The sequence below is a fragment of the Numida meleagris genome, chromosome 1 (assembly GCF_002078875.1).
Source record: "Numida meleagris isolate 19003 breed g44 Domestic line chromosome 1, NumMel1.0, whole genome shotgun sequence".
Lineage (NCBI taxonomy): Eukaryota > Metazoa > Chordata > Aves > Galliformes > Numididae > Numida > Numida meleagris.
The window spans coordinates 107,955,325-107,967,342 of NC_034409.1; the positions used below are offsets into that span (position 1 = coordinate 107,955,325).

At 46.5% G+C, this 12,018-nt stretch overlaps 1 long non-coding RNA gene across 1 annotated transcript; it reads left to right on the plus strand.

Annotated features, from left to right (window-relative positions):
• On the plus strand, positions 28–2,994 carry LOC110403533. The gene is made up of 2 exons (XR_002441712.1): positions 28–269; positions 2,618–2,994. It is a non-coding gene; the product is annotated as an uncharacterized LOC110403533 (long non-coding RNA).

The following is a 12,018-nucleotide window of genomic DNA, read 5'->3' on the forward strand; positions in this document are numbered from 1 at the left end:
GGGGGGGGGGGCTCTCTGCGGTCACGTGACGCCCTCCCGTCTCCCGCCGGGGTCGCCCCCTGCCGGCGCGCGCGCCTCGTCAGCCGTTAACCGCCTCCCCCCTCGGCGCCTCCCCTCCGCGCCCGCGCTGCAGCGCCGCGGTGCCGCGCCCAGAGCTCGGCGGAGGCGGCGCCCCGTCTGAGGGCTGGGACTCAGATGGGTGCCGTCCTCGGCTCTCTGGGAAAACGGCCCTGTAGATCCCCCGGCTGGGCACCAGCGCGGAGGATGAGGTGATACGAAGAGCCCGTCCGTGTGCGGTCCTCTGGCAAATTATCGGCGCAGGCTGCGCAGGGAGGTGGTGGAGGCACCGTCCCTGGTGGCTTTCAGGAAGAGGGTCGATGTGGCACTGAGTGACATGGTTCTTGAGGGCTCACAGGCACGGGCTGGCAGTTAGAATAGATGATCTTCTTGGTCTTTCCAACTGTAATGATTGTATGGAATAAATCATGCTATCTGAATACACCTGCCGGAGCTGTTATCTCTGGGCACTCTGGGAATGAGGCTTGGGAAGTGAATTCTTTTGCACTCCGAGGCTGTTTGGGGTTAGAACTGGGCATCCTGCATGTGCCAAAGATGTTTCTCTCAAGGGCGTTGCCCGACATTGAGTGGCAGATGAACTTTGTTCAAGCAAGTAGATGTTCTCTCTTCACGCACTCACTGACCAAAGTTTGTGCATTTGGGCTCAAATTGCATCTTAGCCCTGAAAAATAAAGTCTTGAATGATGACTGCCTGATCAACAGATGTTGACTACATATTACTCAACTTAATCTTTGTTAGAGTCAGCCTAGGCTGTTCTTAGAGAAGATGCTCCAGATGGTGACCGGACCATACCATCTCCTCTGCACTCCAGCCTGGTGCATTCACTAGGGACTCCCCATGCTGCTTGGACGTGATGATCTTGGAGGTCTTCTCCATCCTTAATGATTCCATGACTGTGAGCAGGCATAGTGATGATGGGTTGCTAGTTGAACTAGATGATCTTAGAGGTCTTTTCTGATTTTAGTGATTCTATGGTCTTCTGGCCAGAATGTAGTTTGCTTGACCACCACTCCCAATGGCATACAGGACAGGTACCCTGGTCTTCCATCCAGACACAGCTGGGTTGGCCAGACTCCTTGAAATAAAGAGATGCATGGCACGGCTGCAATCGATATGGTGGTTTTCACACCTAGCTGATGGTCTCTTTAGGGTCTGTGAGTGATGTCTAGAGAGCTCAAGAGTGACCTTCCTATGGGAGAAAGGTGAACTTATTGTCAGGTTTTATTTGTGGGTTTTTGTTTGTTTGTTTGTTTTTATATTTACTCTATGAATAAAGTCCACTGAGAAAAATGTGGTTTATCTAAATCAAATTATGCAATACATGAGCTGCGTGTCATCAACATCCATGGGAGAGATCCATCAAGACTTTTCAGTGAAGCAAACAGAATTTTGTCTGCTTCTCTTATCTAGTGAATTATATATGCAGCACCAGTGAGGATGCAGCTCAAGTACTGTATTCAGTTTTGGGCCCCTCACTACAGGGAAGACATAGAGACCCTGGAGCGTGTTCAGAGAAGGGCAACGAAGCTATGAGAGGTGTGGAGCACAAGTCTTATGGGAAGCAGCTGAAGGAACTGGGATTGTTCAGTCTGGAGAAGAGGAGGCTCAGGGGAGACCTTATCGCTCCCTACAACTGTCTGAAGGAGGTTGTGGTGAGGTGGGAGTTGGCCTTTTCTCCCAGGTAACAGTGGCAGGACAAGATGGAATGGCCTCAAGTTGTGCCAAGGGAAGTTTAAGGTTGGATATTAGGAAGAATTTCTTCTCAGAGAGAGCGGTGAGGCAGTGGCACAGGCTGCCAAGGGAGGTGGTGGAGTCATCGTCCCTGGAGGTGTTCAAGAATCATGTGGATGTGGCTCTGAGGAACATGGCTAGTGGGCATGGTGGTTTCCAACCTTGTTGATTCTGTGATTCTATATTGCTTTCATTACCTGAAGTAACTTGGGTGCTAGCCCTTTGAGAGGCTGGTTGTGCTGCAGGCTCCCTCATTTAGAAACATGGAGAAGTAACACCTGAGCACCTGTAGGGCTTGAAATGGAGGTAGGAATCTGGCTTGCAGAGCTGATATCCAGGAGCCTGAGCAAGGAGCTGCTCACGTGGAGGCAGTGGTATGACCCAGGCAGGTCACAGGACTGCTATGCCGTTCTGTTGGGGGGGAGGGAATAGCATAGAACAGGCTATTGCAACATTCAATTAGCACTTACATGGTGCTTGGTATAACTCACATGAAAAGCTGACTTATTATTGTTATTAAGCTAACAGTGTATTCTCCATGGAGCTCATGAAGAGGAGGTGACGCACAAACAGCATATATAGTAGCAACTGCATGTGAACAGTGCCCCAGGAGTTATAAAGAAAAAATTACCTTAATAATGGTTCCTCTGCTGTGGTGGGATTTTCCTCCCTTTAATTATAGTTGCTGTTTTCATTTCAAATTGATTAAGTGTTTTAGTCTGGCAAACAGAACCAGTCTTTTTAGAAAGAACACACAAGAAGGACAGCCCCAGGTAGGAAAGTAACATTTTTTATTTATTTTTAAAGGACTCGATGATTTTTTTTCTTCCCAAATGGGAAGAAGTGACCGGGGATTTGGTGCTCTGACAACTCGTGAATTTTCCATCCTAAGGAGAAGAGCTCACCTGTGCCATGGGATGGCCTGGAGGCTGTAACACCGCATCAGAGGGTTACACTGAGGAGAATCCAGCATCCTGATTTTAATTACCTGCATTGGATGAAACAGGCAAGAAGAACAGGGAATTGTTGCTGTCTGCAGATATTTAAGCAGATCGACGATCCCTAGCCCAGAGGACTGGGTACACAGAGCTTCTGCAGTGGAGTGGGGAACACAGATTTTAAGTGCAATCACACTGATGTATGATTCATTGAGAAATAAAGACCTCCTGCATCTATTGCTCCCAGCAACCTTTCAGTATTTCTCTTCCATTTTCATGCATACGGGTCACAACACTTTCCATCAGTGCTGCTCAGGTGCTGCACAATTTTGGTAGCATCATAATTAAGTTGTTTTTCTTCCACTTTTGCTGTGAATTGATACTGTCTAGGCACTATGAACCTCTTACGGGAGCTCATTTTACCATCCTAGAGGCACTTGTGCAAGGAAGGGCGATGCTTTTGCAGTGCCTGCTTTAACACTTCTGCTGCCCTCTGGTGTTTTGGAGATCCTGAGTGAGGAATCACTTCTCAGAAACATCTGTGGTCAGCAGAGGTGTAATTACGGAGCTGGCTTGTACAGAAGGAGGGTAGGAAAGCAAGGAAAGCAGGGAGATACTTTCCAAAGTGTCCCCACAAGGATGTTCCTCTGAGTTCCCAAGAAAAGGGAGAGTCTGGGAGGACACATCTGCTAAGTTTTTCCATTGCAGTAGTCCTGTGCTCCCTCACTAAGGGTGGTGTGGTCTACGGATAGGAATATGTAAGACTTCCAGAACTCATCTCATAGATATTTCCAGCAATTCAGCTCTTAGTCATTTCACTCAGCATTTTCTATCAGTTTCAAAACAGACAACAATAGAAACTTTCTTCACTTGGTGGAAAAAAAACCAAACAAACTGAGAAGCGAAAGCAATTCTCTCTGCCTGTATCACCCTCCACAGTTACAGTCAGCTTCTTTTACCATCATAGGATTGCTGGGGTGCTGCTTGCAGGATGGCTGTACTTTTATTTTCTTTTCTTTTTTTTTCAGAAAACGCCAGTTGATTATTTTGAAAATCTGGTTTCTTGGGCTATTTTCAGTGTCCCGTCATTTACACGGCGTAATTGAGTAAAACCTTGCAGAAGTCAATAGAGTTGCTCCTGGTAACATCAGTCTGAATCTGGCCTAGAAAAACACAAAATGGAAGGTGTCAAATTCCAGAAAGTACAGTCACATTTAAAGTAAAGGAGATGACATAATCAACTAAAATGTTTGTAGGCTTGCTTTAAAGACAAAAGCGTTATCTTAGGAGGGGAAAAAATAAGTATAAATATTTCTAATATGACTTCAAAGCGTCTTTGAATTTGAAAAAAATTACGGCTGCAGCGGCAATTATAAGCAAAAACACTCTTGACTTTTAAAGCTGGAATATTCCTAGTGAGGCAACACAATAGTATCCAGAAATATATTTCAGACTGCTTGAGTGTCTTTGGTCACAGTATTGCATCACTGTTACGTAATTGCCACCACAACAAAGAGCTTTTGTCATTAATGTTTATGACATTACATTATTAATCAGGCATTTTACTGACCCAATACAATGAGCTTGTCTTGCGGAACAAAGGTACGTGGGGCTCCTCTTCACCCTTCATCCTTACCTAGAGCTATAAAACAGCTTTTTACGGGCTTGACGCCAGGTATGTAGGGTTCTTTCCCAAAAATAAGGCGCTACAAAATCCACCAGTAATACCAAGGCTTTGACTGTTTTTGTTTGCACTAAGGGAAGTACAGAGAACAAACAAGACGGTTGATGCCCTTGAGATTGTCTTTCTTTTATTGTCACCAGTTCCCTTCCGTGTTTGTTGTGCTGATAGCACTCCACTGTGTTGGGGCCTATGAACCTCACTGATGACTGGCTACAAACAAATGAAACGGTCACGAAAAAAGAGAAGCGGGCCAGGTTATTTCCATCACCCAGGATAAATAAAATGCGAAAAACTAAACAATCAACGTTGAATTCAACATCATACAGTTACTCACAAATTAGGGGCTTTTTCAGTTGTTTAACCTTAACAGTCAGAGGCAGTAACTCCTACAAGTGAATACGCGCCTTGTAATTTAATCATGCCCAATTAAATTGAGCTGGAAGTCATCTTATAGCACGTGGACTGTTTTTCAGGGATAGTGAACATCCACCATTTCTGCTGATTTTAATTGAAGCTGCCATTGCTCAGCATCTCTGAAAATGCATCTGCATCTCCGGCAAGGTGAAGCATGTATTCTGCTAAAGGCTGAGACATACATTTGTGTGTCCTGAGCCCAGGAAAACTGCTTTAACTGCAGAGCCCTCCTTCACTCTCTAATTGAGTGATTGATGTTAATTTACAGCTGGTGCACACAAAGCTGCGTACATGCCAGGTGTCGTACAGTGTGTACAGCAGACAGTTGTTGCATGTCAGTTTTCACATCAGGCTGGCCTTTCTGCAAGATCAGCACCTGCAGTTTAATGTCAGGCCCCCGCTTCCTGCTGGAATGTGTGCAGGCAGGCTAGTCAAATGTAGTGAGCTCGCCTTCTGCTCCTCTTGGGCTATGTGACCATTTGCCAGCAGCTTCTTTTGTGAACGTGTGTTACTCCTGACTGCTCCCTGAAACACCGTAGACACAGTGGTACCTCATGTATTGTTTTGTTGTCTGGGGGTTTTTAGGCCACACCTGACAGTGAAGCTTAGCAGTATGAGATCTGCCAGAAGCTGCTGACTCCGCAGCCAAAACCAAACAGTAAGATTGTTTTTCACATAGCAAAAAAGCCCTGCTGGGCAAGCCACAGTTGCTGCCCTGCATGGATCCTGAACTATCAAACAGGAGTCAGAAGGCTTGGTCACTCCATCATCTATGATCGGTTGTTTTACCACCCTGGAGCACCCCAACATGAGGCAGGGCTCTCGGTGGGAGCTCCACATTCAAGCTCCAAATAAGAGCCCAAACTGTTGAGGCCAAGCTCTCTTGTGCCCCTCTTCCCATGTCCTTTTCAGGATCTTTCCTTTTGGGCATCCCTACAAATAGGTAGGGCCAACTCTGCAGGCCTGATGGACATGGTGGGAAACCCACCCCTCCATTCAGCTACGTTGGGAACCCTCTTACAGGCAGGCCAGAGGACTGAAGACCACTGCCTGTGCCTTTACAGTTGCTGGGACCACAGAGTTTTTCTGCTTGGGCAAGGGCTGCCAGTTATTCTCCAGACGGTGCAGATGCCCTCACTGGGGACTGGATGGACGCTGCACAGGCAGGAAGGTAACTCAGCCTCATTCCTCGGGGCTGGCCTTCGCCAGCATCCTATTACTTTTTACAGCTGTGGCACTGGATGCAACACTGCCCCTGCAAGTGGTGCAGCTGTGGGTGATGTTGACACGCGCCCAAAAGGAAGCAGCTTGAGACAATGGGATTCTTTGCACACGTGTTTTGTTTATAGCCACCAATGTTTGTTGTGCTGGAAATAGTGACCCAAATGCAACGGTTTCTATGTCCCCTCGCTCCATCCTCTGCTCTCCTCACTTGTGTGTGACTCATGCAGAAACCTACATACCCTTCCCAAGGGATAACATGAATGACAGCCCCCTCACATTTCCTCCATATTTATGCAGCAGCTCCTGAGATCCATCGTGCTCTTGCTGCAGTCTGAAGTGGAAAGGCAATCGCTTTCCTGATGTCCCATGTAATTGCTTTATCTGCCTGTGGCTGGCTGTACCTCAGCCCAGCAAGGGGCTACGCACTGCCTCTTTTGAAGAGGGTATTAACAGCATTTGTCCACGGCATGCTGAAAAATCAAGAGCTTCTCCTCTCTCCCTTCCCCCTCTCTACTTCGCTTGCTCCGAAAGAAAACAGAAACAAAATCAAAGTCGCCGTTGCAGCATGGTGCCTGTGGTACAGTTATTCCACGGGGAAAACCTGATATATCCACCTATTGTCTGAGCCACTTCTGAGAGACCTTAGTGAATGAGCAAGTTACGATAACAGGTATCCTTCCGTAGAGATTAATGCGATATTTGCGTCCGATGTTTCCTGCCATACAACACAGATTGTTTGTGCTGATGGACAAGTGAGAAATGTGGTTTTCCAGAGGGGGGAAAACTGTTGCAACACACCTTTATTGTCCTCCTCTGAAACAGCATATTAAATTCATTTTCCATCCATCCCTGTAAATACATTTTCTATAATTCCTACTATGTCAGATGCACTGTAATCTGTCCTTTCCTACGTCAGCCGCATTGTTGTAACCTCCCCCCCCCCCGATGTCAGGAAAGCTGTAATCCTCCTCTTACGTTACATAGGAGCTGCATCTCTGACATTTTCAATTGCATTCATCCAAAGCCAGACAGAGCGGGGACGGAGAACAAAACACCAGTTTCTAGACCGTGATTGTAATGAGTTCTCCAGGGTTTTGAGTGTGCACGTGGGTGTTTGAAACTAAGGTCAAACACACTTTGCACACTTTGGAGCTTGCTTTCTCCAGCTGCAGACCAGACAAAGATTACTATTGCTGCAGAACTTGAGAAGTTCACCAGAATTTCTGCGTGACATTGAATCATGCATCATACGTCCTTACATACTGGTTCTGCCTGTAGGCTGGGATGAAGGGGAAGACAATATATAGCATTTCAGAGAACAGGAGGGTTAGCAAAGATCTTGCTTCATAAGCCCCAAACGGCAAAATGACTCCCATCAAGGAGTGGGGGAGGTGGGTTGGCTCCCAGTTTGTGAGTGGGACACCAAGACAATCCATTTTCAAGTATGTACGCATATACGTTACTCTTCGGTCCCAGGGGCTGAACAAGAGTCAATGAACAATAACACACAAAAGGCAAATTTCTTACATGCAGTTCTTGGCACAAATCAACCCAGAGCTTCCGGAGAAGGAGAATACAGGGCATATGGAATCTAAATATACGCAATCATGGGTGACAAAACATAGAAGAACTTTTTGGATGGAGTTGTTAGCATCCTGAAAATATCTTTCACAAGATGGATAGTGACAAGACAACTCAAAACCAGATGGTTCTACAGTGATTGTCTCAAAAGAGCTCTAACTTCGGGGTGGAGTAAGCAGTTTGCGTTACTGGAGGAGATTGCTTGTGATGCTTGAATAGGAAGCCAGGTGTCTGTACTTGAGGTAGAAACACTTTTCTTGTTACCCAACTGATAGAACCAGAGAGCACACAGCATTGTCCTCATTCAGCAGGGTGTGGCATCTTCAGAAGCTCTTCACGTTGCACTTTCTGGATCAGTTTTGAGATTTTTTTCACTAATAGCCATCACCTCTCAGAGGATCAGTGGCAAAGCTTTTATTTCCCTGGTCAGTGTATGCTTTTCTGTTTGGCAAATGATTCCCAAGTGTAATAGTACACACATGGAGAAAACCCTTACAATTAGGTCTGTGATTACTGGTCTTTGTGGGTAACATAGACTGGTGTCTCAATTTAAAGAGGCCTTTTATGAAGATGATTTTGGATCAGGCATCCTTTCTTTGGATGCTGTTTTCCTTATTTCCTTATATTTCCTATATATATTTCCTTACTTTTGGGCACCTAGATGCCTGCATGGTCCTGAGCCCTGCAGCATGGATTCTTCCAGCCAGCTTGATCCCACTTTCACAAGTCACTCATCCCACCAGGGGGTTTTGAGCTGAAAGCCTCTAAGTTGTGCCATTCACAAAGGAAGCAGGAAGAGTATGAAGAAAGAAGACAAAATGGGTATTGATTTGCACTGGGTCTCACGGGGTGCCACTCATTCACAGCATGGCAAAAAACCCAATCTGATGGCCAAAGCTTTTCTGAAGTCTTGTATGTTAATGACAGTAAGAGATAACTTACAAGAATATCAGTATATTTTCTGATTTGTTCCTCTGACAGCATGAAAATATTGTTTGTAATATCAAATATAGTGTAACCTGTGACCGAAGGCTTTAACCTACTAGCGAAGTTGGCTAATATTTTCCCCAGTCAAAAAGTAATTTTCTCAGCTTTGAAATCTAAGCGATAAGCCATAAAGGGACATGCGCCTTCTCTGATAGTGCTGGAGGGTACTTCCCTGGATGCTTTTAAGGAAGTGAAATCAGCTGCCTCACAGAACGCACATTGAAGTGGATGAGCACAAACTTGCAGTGTAGGACAAGCAAAGTACAGGATATGGGAACTCGTCACCATGAATGGAGTGAGGCTCTGGTGAAAATGTCCATAACCACATCTTCACAGGAGAGGGAGGTATTATGGAGCAGCCTACAGCAGGATCCTCTGTTTTCAGCATCTCCATTTTTATGTTGTTTTTCCTAAGCAGGAGGCTTGTTAAATAACACAGCAGCCACATGAGTGTTTGGAGAGATTGCACTCCTCCAACCACCTTTATGAAAAGGAAATATTGATTTGGGAATTGGGGGCTAGGAAAAAATGCCAAGACCGAGCCCACAGAACGAGCAAGGAATATTACAGGCATGAACAGCAGTGCAGTTCAACAGTGATCCTGTGCTGGTCACTAAAGCCATTCACTAAGGAATTACCGATGACAACAAACTATCCAGAACCTGTGTCCAGCATCAGAAACAGACAATCTCATTTGAAAGCGCTGTTAATGGCAAATTGCCTGGGGCTGGAAGAGAGCACCAGCCCCCACGATCACTCAGAGCCAGTCCAGTGGCCCCAAGCTGTGCTGTAACCCCTGAACCAGTATCAGCTTAAGGGAGTACCACTGCAGAAAACCAATCTGCATGTGAGAAGGCTCCGGGGAAACCTCACTGGGGCCTTCCAATACTTGAAGGGAGTGTATAAACAGGAGGGGGAACGATTGTTCTCGAGGGTGGATAGCGATAGGACAAGGGGGAATGGTTTTAAACTGAGACAGGGGAGATTTAGGTTAGATATTAGGAGGAAGTTTTTCACTCAGAGGGTGGTGACGCACTGGAACAGGTTGCCCAGGGAGGTTGTGGATGCCCCGTCCCTGGAGGCATTCAAGGCCAGGAATGATGTGGCTCTGGGCAGCCTGGTCTAGTGGTTGGTGACCTTGCACACAGCAGAGGGGTTGAAACTAGATGATCTTTGAGGTCCTTTTCAACTCATGCCATTCTATGATTCCATGATTCTATGATATGATGTATGGCTCCAGGCTTCCTTGCCTTGGGGAGAGGACTGTTTCCTAACATTCCTCTTTTGCTTCAGCAGTGCATTCCTGCTCACATGAAAAGGGTGCTTTCTTGGGATGGAGCACCCCACCCTCTCACTCCCACTCCCCCTCCAAAAAAAAAAAGAAAAAAAAGATGACCCCTGCTAGAGGCAGACACAAGCGTTGCTCTTGGGCTTCCTGCTCACTCAGGTGCCAGTGCCGCATAAGGCTGGATGGAGATCTGGGAGAGGGGGTAGCAGTAATTAGGCTGGAATGAAAAAAAGGAAAGCAAAAAGTAAAGGGAAGCAAAAATTGTAACGTTTCCCCCCTCTTTCTGTGTATGTTTTTCAGTGCTTTATGGAAACTCATAGATTTCCCTCCACCATGAATACAAATTGCCCCTCAATTGCAAGCTTCTCCCTTTCACCGCCTTTCTCTCTCCACCTTCATTTCCCCATCTGTAAAGCATGTAATGGCTTTGCCCATCCACAAGCAAACCAGATCCCTCAAACACTCTGTAATTATGTGCTAAATGCCATAATTCTACCTGCTTGGAGGCCGATGGGCTTTTGGCCAGGGCATCATCACCTGGAGTGCAGAGGTAATAAAAGAAGGTGCATGTGGCCACCAAAGAGCAGAATTTGGTGGTGTGGTCTTCGGTTTTCAGAAGCTGCTGTGCCTTTCTGCGTAAGCAGCCCCATGCAGTCAGCAATCAGCACATCTTCATTATTCACCCTGTGAAGTATATGAGGCGTTTGTGAATTTTGGCTGAGAGCATACAAAGGATTTGGACAAGTCCTGGTAACACGCCGGTTATCCCCGCAGAGTGGATGCGGTGAGGCTGGCAGGGCCGGCTGCCCACCCACCAGCTTTGATTTTCTGCTCAGTGACCAGCGTTCCATTTTGGCTGTAATTAATTTGTGCACGAGGAAAAAAGAAAGAAAAAAGAAAACGGAAAAAAAGAAGGGAAGCTTTTGCATCTGCTCAGGGACCTAATCCTGCCAAGTGGGAAAGTGCTGCACAGGGTCCACCTGGAGCTCTTTTTTTTCTAGCAGGATCTGAATCCCACAGGCATTTAGGTGCTTTTGGCAGCTAAAATTAATGAGCAGTTTCCCTGTTTTCAGGAGCTGGTCCCCGAGGTCTGATCCACAGCCCAGAGAGCACACACGCTGATTCAATGGGCCCTGGGAAGATAGGGTTGACACCTCCTCCTTGCACACACAGCACTTTTAATGTCGACATTATGTCAAACAGTGAGAATGAATGCTTCTCTAATAATTGCTCTCAGGGAGAAGTCACATTATAGTCAAGGCATCCCGCAGAAACATCATGAGTCAGAGGAGAAGCAATTTTGCGGCAATCATGCAGTTAGCTGGGGGCCGGGATATGAAGAGCAGGCAGATCCCTATAGGATAGTAATTTGGGTTCTGTCATCCTTCATTTTCCTGTTCTACTGCTAAAGTGCTGCGGCTCTGAACCCCTGGCCAGGATTATTTCACTGTCTGTGTGTGCACCCTTTGCATGCATCAGTAGTCCCAGACTTAGGTCCTGCTGCCACCATTCTGCAGGGCCAAGTCCTTCTGCCACCAGCAAAAGGAGCACTATAATGTTTTCAATAGCTCTTCAGGAGTCCAGTGACCCAGCTGTTGATGGAGATGCTGAAAATATCCTGACACATACATGCTGATGACATCCAAACACTGCTGAGCAATAACATGCAGCAGGGCAGTTGCGGTTCTCCTGGAGGACAGCAGAGCACTGTCTGCTGGGTGAACGCCTGGAATGGCTGGATGTCTGTACCACACGAGGTTTGCTCATGGGTTGGATGTATCAGACAGGTGGTCTGGACACCAGGCCTCCTGCATTTAATCTCTCCCAGATGGAATGTCCTATGCCAGTGGTTGTGTCTCACAGGCAAAAGAGTTAAGCGCACCGTTGACTTTTCATAAGTACCGTATTACGAACTGGCATATTCGGTGCCCAGAGCTGCAAAAGGACAAGCTGGGGAATGGCAGCTCTCTGAGCATAGTGGGTGGTGCCAGAAGTCATTAAGGCAGGATTCTTTGTACTTTTTATTTCTTTTCTGGCTGATAGCTCTTCTGCAAGAAAAATGCTCTCGATTAGCCGTGGCCTGTGCAGCTCC